General features: G+C 41.9%; 1 protein-coding gene across 3 annotated transcripts in view; it reads right to left on the bottom strand.

Moving 5' to 3' along the window:
* Positions 1–15,068, bottom strand: part of CPNE3 (copine 3) — a 75,016-nt gene that overhangs the window by 46,350 nt on the left and 13,598 nt on the right. The window contains exon 1 of one of the 3 annotated variants that reach the window (XM_045004498.1): positions 7,753–7,866. The exons of the other annotated variants lie outside the window; for them this stretch is intronic. The gene's annotated coding sequence lies outside the window, so the exon portion shown is untranslated. Of the gene's footprint in view, positions 1–7,752; positions 7,867–15,068 lie in introns of those variants that run through there. 3 annotated transcript variants of the gene reach the window in all.

Here is a 15,068-nt window from a genome sequence, read left to right on the forward strand (position 1 = left end):
ATGCTTTAGAGTATCTAAAGGCATAACCAATTCCCCCGCCCCAAGCAGTTTTTGGTTCTCACACCAGTTCTGCCTCCTCTCTTACCTGACAATCCCTTTCCCATATGAACAATTGAAACTGTTGTCTGCCTCCCCTCTTCGGCCTTCCAGGCTCTACTACCACCCCTACTATACAGCTAAGGCTATGTCTACACTGCATTTATGTTGTTAAAATTTTTAAATGACAAAATGGACAGTGCTTCGTCAGCGGGAGACACTCTTGGTGATGAAGCTATGGCCCCTCATGGGGGCTGGTTTTATTATGTCGTCTGGAGAGCTCTCTCCTGGTGACAAAGAGCAGGTACACTGCTTACACTACAATGGTGCGGCCTAATTCTGGGAACAGAGCAGTTAAATGCAGCAGAACAGGAAAAAGAGGTGCCCTCTGCACAGCAACTTTAGTAGAAAAAAAGAACAGCAGTGAACCATTGTGAATGCATTGCTCAGTCTCCAACTCCATTGCCTGGGACAAGTGCTCTTGTCTGGAACAAAAACCAAGAGTTCAAACTGTCCCAGTCAAAACAGAACTGCTCGTAAAAACTACCATTTATCTGAGCATAGGGCTCCTAAACGTGAATCCTAGCTCTTCGCAAGAACACCTTCTGTGGCCTGAGCTGGTCCCGTAACCTCTTCCACCTCAGTTTCCAAAATGTGAAATGTGGATAATAAGTACCTCCCTCCCAGGGACATTGGGAAGATTAACTGGTGAATGTTTATACAATGGTTTGAAGATTTAATCATTAAATATCACTATGAAGTGTTAAGAAACAGGTTTCTTATTTTACTTAAAAAACCTAATCAATCAGCATATTTGGCCATAATGATGCCAGGCTGATCTTTTCTTTTGCTGTTTAATGATCCAGTACTCTATTTATAGTGCAGCTGTACATAGCCAAGATAGATCCAGCACAGTGGAAATGACTAACATCTAATTGAGGCAATTAGATTTCCTCAAAATTAGATGTTAAAGTCATTTCTTCCAGGCCTTCAACAGATTGCTCTCCCTGCAGCTGTACAAAAGATTTCTATCCAGCTTAAACACTCTGGTTTCCATGTTTTCTAATATCTGAACTCTTCAGACTATAGTTTAATAGGAACACTTAGCACAACTGATGAGAGGAACTGGATAATCCTTGATTCTTTAAAGTTTCTAAAGAAGAATGACTTCTAATTTAAGTTTACTTTTAAATTTTAGCAGACAATAGCTCAGTGATATTTGGTCAATGATATTTTTCAATATTTTAAAAAACTGCTATATCATAGGTCTTGAATTTTTCCTGACTAAACATTAAGTACATATCTTAAACACACAAAAGTTCATGTTGTACTTTTTCAAACTTAGGTATATGGTGGCAAATTGAATTAACATATTAGGTCATTTTGGCATATCTAATTATTTGATAATACTGCACTTCAGCATTCACTTTGTACTCATCAGTACTTCGCCTGAGCGGGGGAAACTAAGGATCCAACCAGTGGACCAAATTTGATGATGAATCCTGGTCATGTGCCCACCTGAGGCACATTAAGAAGAATCTCTAAGTATCAGGTACATTGGCACAAGGTGGTGTCAGTTCTCTATATGAACTCATGCTTCCCTTCACATGCATCGCTGACTTCTGCACCCTGTTGTGCTGCCACAGAGTATTGCCTCCATGCAATCTGTGGGTACTGGTGGCAATGACATGAACCGAGGCACCAGACCTCTGTCCTCCTGTTTCCAGCCCATTGTATTTGGAGGAGAAACGATTGGATTTGGGCAGTGGGTTTGTCTCCAAACTAGTGCCTGATAGCAAGCTCTGCGCATGTGGAAGAAAAATGCATTGCTTGGTGGGAGGTAGTGTTTCTTATGACCACAAGTATGTGAACAAAATGGTGCATGCTTCTTTGCCCGTGTTGTGGACCATACATCTTACAAGTAAACGCTTCTGTACTTGGCACCTTGTAGCGGGGTGCTTACCCCGCTCCTGCCCTGAAGGGCTTAAAACAGCCCTGGGAGAGGGCTGTGGTAGGGAAAGCAGCTACTAGGCTGACTAGGGAAGCAGCTGGAGCTGGGCCACACCCCAATCAGGGCCCAGCTGGCCCTATACAGGCTTGAGCCAAGAGCTCAAGCAGAAGGGCCTGGCTGCAAGGAGCTTAACCAGGTATCTAGAGTGGAGCAGGGCTGAGGAAAGGCCAAGGGAGCCAGGGAGCTCCGGACTAGAAAGCCCCAGGGTTCAGGCCTGGTAAGGCCTATTAGGTACTGGGTTGCAGGGGGCAGCCCATGGGTAGCCAGAGGTGGCAGGTCCAAACCCCTTTGCCTGTGATGAGTGGCTTATACTGCAGTCTGCCCCAGTGAACAGGGGCTAGATGGAGACTGAGCAGTAGCCAAGACTGAGGCAAAGTGGAGATAGTGGGTGGGGGGTTCCCTGGGAGGGGGAGACCCAGACTGTGGGGGTACTGCCAGGGGGCAGCACCCCAGACAACAGGGCACTGGGTCCAGGAGGGACATGGGGGCCAAGCGGTAGTGACACTGGCCTGCAGAGGGTGCTCTGGAGGCTGGATAGCTAATTCCCCAAGACGACCAGCAGGAGGCACCACAGCGATGAGTCCCACACATTTACACGCCTTCTCCAAGTCATCCAATCCAAGATGCGTTAGAAACTGGTGTCGTCACTGGAAAGTGAGGGCTGAGTATGTATTTGTGATGCCTACAATTCCACCTCTCTTTCTTGGCTCTGATCAGGGATCATTTGGTTGACCTTCTGTCATGATCTCTTGACAAGAGTTCCAGCAAGGGACCCTGGAACACTTAAGATGGAAGTTGATGTATTTCTGTGACATAGGTGGCACCCTATCTTGCATATTTTGTGTGGTCATATTGCAAGAAGTATTCATTTGAGAGTGAAGAGAGGCAGCTCCCAATTTCTTTCCCTCTGGGCACTGCTTAACATGAGCAGTACAGCCATGTACTACCACCACAACCTGAAGTTCACACTACCTTCACCTTTGCCAGTCACAAATGTGGAGGTGAGATTTTGAAATCCTTGTAAAGTACAAACTGACAAGAGCTTACCATAAAAATGTGACTGATATGCTTTAACATTCCCTTTAATCTCTTGATCATGCATTGCTATTAAGTCCAAGAGTTGTGGATGAAATAGGCACCACAAAACTTGAAATGTCATTTTGTGGACCAGCATCGCTCTGACATATGACTTGCCATACATAGCTTGTTCTGTTGAGTGTGTTCCAAAAACTCAACTTCCAATCCAGGCACCTGCTAGCTTTGGAGCCTGTGTGTGCTGGTCTAAGTTTCTGAAAGATATGGAGGCCGCCTAATCATGGAATAAGTCCCTCTCTGTACTCTGTGTCCCATTTTACTACCACTAGTTTACAGTAGAGCGCTTCAACAATAATTAGAACCACATACTGCTGCCTGAACACTGACAACATGTTTACATCTCCATACAACCATATTGAGGTTGCCTAGCTTATGGGTAGAGGCTTGAATAATTGGCAATTATCCAATGGTAGTTATTTCTGGTTCTGTTGTCATGTGCAACTGGTTGATGTGTGTCCATCCACACTTCGCATTCTCCTCATTTTGATGTTTAAAGATAAAGGCCATATTAGAAGCTCTTTCCTGTACTGGAGCTTTGCAGTTTTCTTCAGATTCAGAGTACCACTCATTGCAAACAGTCTGTCAATACTGGTTTAGCGTCACCATTTCTTATATTGGCTGCATCAGGAACACTAAGTGTGCTGTTTGAGGGCTTAGATCATTCAAGATCAATTAGAGGCTTGGCTCTTTGCCAAGCAGCAATGTGGGCTGCATGGATTTTTTTTTAATTTTTTTTTTTTGCCATCCAGAGAAGCATAATTTATGTCAACATTATCAGCTGTATATCAAACAAGTTTCCTGGGAACCAGGTTGGGAGGACCACCAGCAGCAACATTCTCAGCATCTAGCTTGTAGGGTTTTCTATGCTAAGGCTGTGTCCATCTTCAGGATTGCTTCTTAACTAATACAGTGGCCAGACTGATGGATAAGATTAACGAATTGTCTTGACCTTGTTGCAAGACAAATATGGTTCTGTCTCCATTGCTTTCCACCATATACAACATCTTGAGCTATACGACACATCTTGAATTTCACTGATTCTTGTTTCTCAAAAGTGTCATCAGAATAGCCCTCAAGAGATTGGCCTTCAGACAGCAGGTGCAGAAACATGTACAAGCTATGTGGATGCAAGGAGCTGCATTATTCTCACTGACACTGAAAACTTTGTGACCAGGGTGTGACAAAGTATCTCCCCAAATTTTCAATGAAGCATGCACCAGTGAGAGAAATATGTCCTCTTGGGAATGGTAAATGGGAAAGGCTATCATCATCTTTAAAAGAATACATCATTTGTGAGATGGATATATTATTTATACTTGGCTGGAACCAAGAGTGCTTGTCTCAGCAGGAGACCATTGAGGCAATGAAATCAAGCTGATATTGGATTTATTTCAGTTCGAGTTTTTCCTTGAATGAAGATCTACAACTGATATAGGAGGGTAGAATTTCAATGTCAGTTTCCTTTCCAAGACTGCAGTAACAATGCCAATCACCAGATACCTCCAAAACATGGCCATGACTGACTATACGCTGAAGCTCATTTTGAAACCAAAGCATGGCTGCCAGTAATTTTAGTACATTCGCTCATTTTCCATCACAGACAGACCTTATACATCGGATGTAACTAGGTAGGTGGGACTTGCCTTCAGCAGCTATGAGGTCATTTACTCCAACTTAACGAACATTCATTTTGCGGTCAAATACAGCTAGTTTCATTATCCATTCACTCATCTCGAATGTAGTAACAGGTGAGTTTTTTTTTTTTTTTTTTTTTTTTTTAAAAAGAGTGCACTTCTTGACAAAACATGCAGCATCTCAAGCCTATAGGTGTCACAGAACTGGACTGTCTTGTATTATGGCCAACTGGTGTCTTTACTGAAATCACTATAGCTTGCCACACATGATATATCAAATGCTCTTGCTTTCCATATCCTCTGAATTTTGCCTGTGTCTATGTATCAGGCAAAGCAAAGTCTATGCCACACAACTGATACTGTCTGTTCTGAAAGAAAGATGAACTGAATTTTGTCAATAGCCTCTGAATTCGATATCTTGCAGACTATTTCTAATGGCTGTTGCCTGCCCTGTTTTATGTAATCTTTCTTCACCTGCTTCACGCACATCTTCTTTATTTGATTCTTGGCAAATAATGCAAAGACTGCAGGAAACTGGGTGGATCTCTTGACATTTACTACTGGTTCCAAGGTTTACCTACAACTAAGCAATGAGTGTCAAACCACCACCTCATCTAAAACTACTGTTGCTCTCTCTAACTGTAAAAAATTACTATCCTGCTATGTTAATTCTGCTCTAACTACAAAGCATTATGTACTAAAAAACATAGTAAACATGCAAGAATGATTTCACATATTACAAGAAATATAGCTTATGATTTATTCCTAATATTAGGATATATGAATGACTATATGCAATAAAGAATTGACTATTAGGGTGCAAGAGGTGTTAACGCCATGGTATACGTCTTCTCATTTCTGTTCTGAATAGACTGAAAAGGAATTATGTTAAACAGTCTGATTTTGCTGACAAGTTCATACGCATACTGTTGGTATAACAAACATTTCTGGTGAATTTTGGCAGCCACATTTATTTGCAAATTTGAGGGTCTAAATGCCAAAATGCAGCTTGATAACAGCCATTTTTGAAATCCGCAGGTTCCAGTTATGTTAGAAAAAGCTGTTACCAACTTTTAATAAAAAATACCGCTAGATGGAAATCTCAGAATCAATACTCTCTAAGGCATCAGTCTATTATTGCTGTGGAAGGGTGATGGAATAACAGTTGTGGATATTGTCACTGTGCCTTTACAGAGTGGAAAAGATGCTAGCCAATTTGTGCCTTTTCTGTGAAGAAAGGACTTCAGAGATTTCTGTCACCTTTTGATCGCACTAAATCCACTTTGCCCCCCCCCCCCCCAACCCACATTAATGGGGAAAAAATAGAAAGAAGATTGTTTTGTTTTGAATCACTAATTTGAGCTGCCTACCCTGATGGTTTCCATTAATATTCCATTAACATTGGCTAAGACTTGTGAACATTTCTGGAAACCTTAAAAGAATTTCCAAGAACTGTCTTGTGATAAAATTATTACATATCACCTACATGTCTATGAGCCCTGTAAGTGAATAGTCAGTGCAGGAAATTATTGTACACTGGTGTAGTGAAATAATTTATACACCTATAATACTCAAATACAGTAGGGTCTATATAAGAAGGAGACAATGATTTCCCAAATAAAAACACAAGCACACAACTGATTTCTATGCTCCTGAAATGACACAGCTGTTTAGCTGAGGCAAATCACAATTGATACCACAGGGCTGCCAGCCAGGACAGAACTGAGAATGGGCGAACAGTGTGATTTCAGATTTGAGTCCAGAAACCTCAGAGGTGGGTGAACTCGATGAAATGAATAACTTTAAAAGAATCTCCAAAGAGCGCCTTATGATTTTATTCAGATGTAATGGAAAGATTTATTTTTCTGAAAGTTATAAAATCTTAGCTTTTCTTCAGTCTCATTTTTTTGTTTACACGCAAAACCCACCAAATACACTCCTGCCCCCCAAAACACCTATAAAGTGATGGTCTAAAATAAGATGGCAAAAGAATAAACAGCAATTCCAAGACAGCAACTACTTTGTCATAGCCATAAACTTAGCAACTAACTAACTAATCAATAACACTGGCCAAATAGTTCATTGTGAATAACATTTAATCAAGTTTTTTTTTCCTTTCTGTCTACTATACATTTGTGAATTTATATTTGTTATACAACCTGCTCAAGTTGGTCAATACTTCTCCATGCCAGAGATTTGAGTAATAAATCAGAGCTCCACCAAGTTAACGTATCATTGTGTAGGCTCGTTCTTGCAGCACATTAAATACCATGTAATTTTGTAGACAGCAAGAGCCCTGTTTAGCAAGAGTCCAACCCAATTCTCATTGATGTAAATAGAAAGACTCACTGACTTCAGCAGGTTTTGGATCAGGCTCTAATGGAAGAGGTATTTATTATAAATAAATAAATAACATGCAGAAGAGAAGTACTGCCATATGCCAACAAAACTGTAACAGGCTTTAATTATTAGCTGAACATTCATCAATGTTTCTGAAACCGCCAGAATGAACTCCCCAGATATTTATGCATGTATGTGTGAAGGAAGTTAACTTAATATTTTAAAAGGAGATTCCATTTTAAAAATAGAAACTTAATCAAATGTTCTGTGCAGAAGGAAAGTGGTCATAAACATTTTTTTTTAAATGAGTATTTACCAACTGTTACTATCAATATACTGCATTTCTTTCCCACTAAGGCCTTGTCTACATTACAAATATTTTGCCAGTATAACTTTGCCAGTATATCCTTAGTGCAGATGCTGTGTAAGCCACCAGAAGGAGTTTTTCTTTTAGCATGATGCCTCCTGACACACTTCTGCTGGCACAGTTGCATCTACACTGGGATTTTTGTTAGCATAGCTATGTCAGTTAGGTCTGGTCTACACTAGGGAGGCGGGGAGGAAAACCGATCTAAGTTACGCAACTTCAGCTACGTAAATAATGTAGCTGAAGTCGACGTACTTAGATCTACTCACCATGGTGTCTTCACTGCAGTGAATCGACAGCTGATGCTCCCCTGTCAACTGCACCTCTCACTCTGGTGGAATACCGGAGTCAATAGGAGTGCACTGCGTGGTTGCTTTATTGCATCTACTAGACACGATAAATCGACCCCTGCTGTATCGACTGCTGCCCATCGATTCTGAGGATAATGTAGACAAGCCCTTAGGGAATGCATTGTGATCCTTTCCCACTCCACACTCTAACTGACATAGCTATGCTGACAAAACTTTGTAGTGTAGACCTGGCCTAAAACAAGGAAATAACTATGATCTCTCAAATACCATTATGTGGTAACTCAGGGGTGGGCAAGCTTTTTGCCCTCAGGGCCACATTGGATTTCCAAAACTATATGGAGGGCCAGTTAGGGGAAACTGTGCCTCCCCAAATAGCCAGGCATGGCCCAGCCCCCGTTCCCTATCCCCTCACAGCCCCCGGAACCCCTGCCCCATCCAACCCCCCCATTCCCTGACAGCTCCCAGAACTCCTGCCCTGACCACCCCTCGCAGCCCCATCTAACTCTGTCTCCTTCCTGACTGCTCCCCCCCCGGGACCCCTACCCCATCCAACCACCCCTTCTCCCTGACCGCCCCCAGAACCCTTGCCCCCGACTGCCCCCCCATCCAACTCTGCCTCTCCTTCCTGACCACCTCCCTGCCCCGAAACCCTTGCCCCCATTCACCCCCCCAGCCCACTGCCACCCTTTGACCACTCCGACCCCATCCACAACCCTGCCCTGCCCTCTATCCAACACCCCCGCTCTCTGCTCCCTTACTGCGCTGCCTGGAGCACTGGTGGCTGGCAGTGCTACAGCTGCGCCGCCCAGAGCACCAAGACAGACCATCGTGCCTCCCGGCTGGAGCCAGCCACACCATCACGCAGCACAAAGCACCGGGTCAGGCCGCGGCTCTGCAGCTGCGCTGCCCGGCAAGAGCTCGCTGCCCAGAGCATTGCGCCGGCAGCACAGTGAGTTGAGACTGTGGGCTAGCCTCCCGGGCCAGGAGCTCAGGGGCCGGGCAGGAGGGTCCCGTGGGTCGTAGTTTGCCCACCTCTGTGGTAACTGATGAATTAGTAAAGACAACATTTGCTTGTCTTTTAGCATAAAGTAAAAGCTATAGTCATACAGCAGGTACAGAGAAAGAGAGGGAGGGAGGCTTGCTTGTCAAGTAGAAAACTGAACCAAATTGACTTCATAGTACATTCCCAATATCACAGTTCAAGGGAACTGCACCTATATTTCCTCTAACTGGTCCAACAAAGGCATCCACCCTCAGGCTTCCAGCTCCCCATTCATTGCCTTTCTTGGGTGGATATCTGTGTTTCACTTCTTCTGATCAGGGTATTTCCAGACTGCACTATTCCCTGCCTTCCCTGTGTTGGTGTCATCAGGCATCTATACTAGGCCTGAATGGACCAAAGTTATTTTATGCTTGTCCAGAGTGCCTCCATATTAAACTTTAGTTGAACTCCCAGGTCAGAATTAAGAATGGAATGTGTAAAAGCTTCTTATCAGTGCAACACTGGCTCCAGGAGATAGTAAAAGAGGGGCCTACTTGTGTCTAGCTTAAGAGGAGGAGGGGAGGGGAGGCAAAGTAATAAATCCAGAAGTAAACCAACCTAACAGCCTTGAAAAGTTACTAACAAGATAAATTGTTTGCTGTCAAGGATGATTTAATTGCTAACTATACAATGTGTTTACTATATAGGAGGGAAGTAAAGGAGGGGGAGGAGAATAGTGGGGGGGGGTAATGAGGATGCCTAGCTGAAGTCATGTATAAGAAGAGACACACAGCTTATGTCTGTGTGCAGGATTTGAGATTGCAATGTCTCCCTTGCACCTTATTTGGGCTCAAATAAACTTTTTCTGCATTTTCCACCTTGGTGTGTTTATTGGAACAAAGCACACCGGGCAACGAACCACTGTTTGCTGCCTCAGGCCTTTTGGGCCAGCAACACCTGTGTTATTCCCAGAAGAGACAGACTGCCCAAGCATACCTGCCTGCTTTCTCTTCAGAGACTGATAATAGAATGATTGTCAACACTTGAGAAACACACAGATCTTTCAATACCACACAAATCTTTCAATGTAAGCCTATTTTATTCTTAAGGTAAAAAAATACTACCGAGAAAACAACAAAACAAAAAAAGAACCTAAATATATGCTAATAAGCTTACCAGGCACCATCCAACCCAAACATGGATTGTGGCAGGAGCAGTCCTTCAAATTCCCATCAAGGGGGAATCCTTGTGGCTGCAAATCAATCTCAGCATCCAGTCTTATGGGGCTTCAGTATGCCCAGACCTTCCAAATCTATCCAAAGGATTGGGGCTGTCTGTGGACCAAGGTTCCTGTCTGTTTGCTGGATGCTTCAAAATTTTTTGTCCCTCTCTATTGGTCCCTGGAGAATCCAGTTTGAACTAGTATATGCATAGCTCTCCAGGGGGTAGCTTCAAAGGGCTGATAACCAGAAGTACATTAGCATCCTCCTCCCTACCAGAGAAAGTTCAAACAGTGTGACAACACATACACAATTGCATTTTAAAACAATGGAACCCCAAAATATTAACTCTCATTCAATAAGGTTTGACTTAATTCTCTAAGGTTTGGTCAGGATATTATCGGATAATGTCAGTCTGTCACAGTCATTTATTGAACTTAAATGCTGTTATTTTAAATTATATGTCTAAAATAAAGGCAGGACTTAGCTAGGTTCATAAGGATGAGACCTATTAAAACTGAACTGATTTTTAATTTGAGGCTTAATTACATTTATCTTTGTTAGATCAGAAGACTTAAGTCACAGCATTGCAAAAGAAACCTGTAAATTATAAATGCACCAATCAGAGCAGAGGACAAAAAGATCAGGAATTTAGGATGCCATGCACATTAGTGAATCTCCCTCTAAGACAGTGAGCAAGATTCAGCTAACCAGACTCTGCCAGGAACACCCAGGCATATGATAATTGTTAAATCCTAAAAGATAAAGGGAGTCAGAAGAGTCTAGGCGGTCAAAAGAAAGGTTGTGATGGGGAAATTCTGAGAAACTCTGAAACAGATCATACACTATGAAGATACAGAAAACCACAGTTACAAGCACTTCAGGAATGGAGGTTGTTTGTAACTCTGAAATGTTCGTAGCTCTGAACAAAACTTTATGGTTGTTCTTGTAAAAGTTTACAACTGAATATTAAGTTAAAACAGCTTTGAAACTTTACTATGCAGAAGAAACATGCTGCTTTCCCTTTATTTTTAGTAGTTTACATTTAACACAGTAGTGTATTGGGTGTGTGGGGGGGGTTCTCTTCTGCTGCCTGATTGCATACTTCTGGTTCCAAATGAGGTGTGTGGTTGACTGGTCAGTTGGTAACTCTGAGGTTCTACTATATGGGGATACCACTTCCTGTTGATCAGAAGCCAGCAGCTAACTAGCTGGCTGATTAACTCAACTCACTGCACCTGAGAGAGCTGGAACTTCATTAGCTGACCCTTATAAAAAGAGGGCAGCACAAAACAGAGAAGGGCTGCAACACCCTCCAGCGAGTGGAGGAGCTAGGGGGTGGTGGGCTGTGTTCTCAGTGGACTGCTACTGGAGCTACTGCAGAGAGGAATTACTCTAGAGACCAAATAGACAAAAGGGAGACTTGTGTGAAGTCGTTAATTGTTGTGGCTATGAGGTAAGAGCCACGAAATTTTGGGCTGCTAAAGTTACTGTGTGGGCGGCAGGCTTGGGAAAAGGTCTACTTGACCTGCTTCTTCCCTCAAAAGTCTGTGCAGGTCATTTGCTTTGTTAAGAATCCTTAAAATAAAACTAACCATGTGGGAAACAGTTTCTCTAGATTCCTTGAAAGAGCCCAGACTAAATTACTTCAAGGCGTGAGCTCAGAAAAACTGGTCTGGTAGAAGGAGGGTGCTATAAAACTGCGTGGACTTGATTTAAATCACTAGTCAGGAAGACACTATTTAATCATGGATTTCTACATCAAAGTGCATTCTTGTTGGTTGTTATACCCTTAATACATATTCTTCACAACTCAGTTATAGCTATATCAGAAAATGAATTATTGTTTGGTTATTTCATTTACCAAAGTTAATTGAAGCAGATATTTATGAAGTCATTGGGAGGTGAACTCTCTCCAATTCAACAGGTTAATCATTAATATTTGTAGGATTTTCTTGCCAGGCTGTATTAGGAGGAGACCACCACCAGAAGACGTTTCAATTGTTTTAATTAACTAAAACAACATCATGTAGTCTGGATTTTTTTTTCCCCAAACAGCAAACATAATATTTTAACATAACAAGCATATGAATTTTTGAATTTAGTTAAACTTTTTTTTAAATCAGGTTTGTTTTTGTTAAAATTATTTTTAACTAAAATAGTTAAATGTAATTTTTGGGATTTTTAAAAAATATTTAATAGACTGCGTCAGCCAGGTCAACATGAGAAACTGAAAATATTGGCTTCTGCAGCTAAATCAGTCGTCTTCACCTTCATTTTCCTGTTTCTTCATAATCTGTAAAAGAAAAACAAGCTTTCCTGCTTTTTCAGGTCCCAATTTCTCAATTGGGAATGAATTAGTCCAAAGGAAGAAAATATTTTTTCTACACCAGCAGAAGCAGCTAGTGCTGTTAAAAGTGAGATGATTATCACTTCAACAGTCTCTGAATCCAAGTGCTTAAGTGACATCCACCAGTTCAGTGGTGTAACTTTCTTTAAAACATCAGTAGCAAACATATTTCTTGAATGGTTCACCCTTAGCTCTGAAGTTTATTATAGTTGGCATTATGGAGGGATGATTGCTGGATGTCCATGTCCTAGCCAACTCCTCTTCTTCAGGAGTTAAGGTTTGACCCTGGTACTGAATATTGAGAATATCTGCAAGAAAGTGAGCCAGAGATAGAATCATAGAAGATTAGGGTTAGAAGAGACCTCAGAAGGTCATCTAGTCCAACCCCCTGCTCCAAACAGGACCAACACCAACTAAATCATCGCAGCCAAAGCTTTGTCAAGCTGGGCCTTAAAAACCTCTCAGGATAGAGATTCCACCATCTTCCTAGGAAACCCTTTCCAGTGCTTACCACCTCCTAGTGAAATAATTTTCCCTAATATCCAACCTAGACCTCCCCCCCACTGCAACTTGAGACCATTGCTCCTTGTTCGGTCATCTGCCACCACTAAGTACAGCCTAGCTCCATCCTCTTTGGAACCCCCTTTCAGATAGTTAAAGGCTGCTATCAAATCCCGCCTCACTCTTCTCTTCTGCAGACTAAACAAGCCCAGTTCCCTCAGCCTCTCCTCATAAGTTTTGTGCCCCAGCCCCCTGATCATTTTCATTGTCCTCCACTGGACTCTCTCCAATTTGTCGACATCCTTTCTGTAGAGGGAGGCCCAAAACTGGATGCAATACTCCAGATGTGGCCTCACCAGTGCCGAATAGAGGGGAATAATCACTTCCCTCGATCTGCTGGCAATGCTCCTACTAATGCAGCCCAATAGGCCATTAGCTTTCTTGGCAACAAGGGCACACTGCTGACTCATATCCAGCTTCTCATCCACTGTAATCCCCAGGTCCTTTTCTGCAGAACTGCTGTTTCTCCAGTCGGTAGCAGTGCATGGGATTCTTCCGTCCTAAGCACAGGATTCTGCACTTGTCCTTGTTGAACCTCATCAGATTTCTTTTGGCCCAATCCTCCATTTTTTCTAGGTCACTCTGGACGCTATCCTTACCCTCTCCCCTCAGCTTGACCTCATCCAGGAACTTGCTGACAGTGCAATCTATCCCATCATGCAGATCATTAATAAAGATGTTGAACAAAACAAGCCCCAGGACCGACCCTATTCATTTGTCCCATTTGTTTTTTTTTTAAAATGCTTGTAATTTAACTCTGCCATTGCATATTTCTCTTTTTAAGATATCACTCAGTTCCTTCCAAATTTCAACAGCATCAGCAATAAAACAGCTATTTCCCTGAATTTTGTTCAAGACTACAGAAATATGCTGAGTACCCTGAAGTCTGTGTTCAACATTTCTCTTAAGCCCAATGTTGAAAGCTTTGGCTGTGACAATGCCATCTATTTTTTCACGATTTTGTTCGCAAATTGTCATCAGATTAGGCCAATTCTTGATATAGTGCTCAAAACAGTCCACTACTGAGTTCCATTGCACATCTTGTGGAAGAATTAGCTTGGTTCCTCCCACTTTTTTCAGAGCAGCTGCTGCAAAATAGTTGTTGCGGAAGTATTTTGCAATTTCTGGAACACTGAAGTCTTTGGCTAGGACGTGCATCAAATGGGCACGCAACCGTATTTATTAGCTTGAGACTCTCTTCACACTTCTAAATTTCTTCTCATCTTGGATACATGTGCACAAATTACTGCATTATTTTGAGTACACTACAGACTTTGGTTTTGGCAACAGTGAATTTACGCAGGAGTTATACAATTTACTTTCTATGACTTCCAAGAAAGGCTGTTTAGAATTGCACAGTGTAACTACAACAGGAAACACTTCTTTAGTTCATTTGCATGTACCTGTACATCCTAATAGTTAATGGAACTGCATTCACTTTTTTCCTATTAAATGTGTTAATGTGCACAAATCCTACAGCAGAAAGACCAAAAATAATCAAAATAGAATTTTATATGATACTCTGATTATAAAGGACTAATTTAGTCATTTCATTTGGATATTAGATGTTCTTATCTGGTCAATTCTTCAAGTACCAGCCTTTAATCATCAGAACATTGTTACCTCATATTCAGACTGTACTAATGTGAATGAAAGTTAGCAGTTAACCTCAGTTACTCTCTACCACCATTTGGACTGCAACTATTAGTTATTATACAACTTGTCAGCATTGCAGAGTAAAACTACAGAGGAGTTTTATCAATTATGTTCCCTACATAAATTCTGTGCATGCGTAGTGGTGCAGAATTGCCCCCAGGAGTAGTACATGGATAACTGCCATGGATAATTAGCCAGAATCTCACACATTATTTGGTCATGTCTAAACTTCTGAGAGTATCTCCTTGTCTGTTAGAAGATCTATGCAGTAGAGACTTGTACTATTGCTGACTGAGCCAGTGTGATTGCACTGGTGTAAACAATAGCAGTGCCCATCCTATTTCAAACTATGCCCTGGAGAAAATAAAAATAAATAAAAATGAGAGGTTCCTTAAACAGATCTGATATTGTCTAACAAATACAAATGGACAACCAAGGACAACACACCAAGGCAGTTATCCATGTACTACTCCTGGGGGGAATTCTGCACCACTACGCATGCATA

Source organism: Mauremys mutica, chromosome 2 (genome assembly GCF_020497125.1).
Source record: "Mauremys mutica isolate MM-2020 ecotype Southern chromosome 2, ASM2049712v1, whole genome shotgun sequence".
NCBI classification, from domain to species: Eukaryota; Metazoa; Chordata; order Testudines; family Geoemydidae; genus Mauremys; species Mauremys mutica.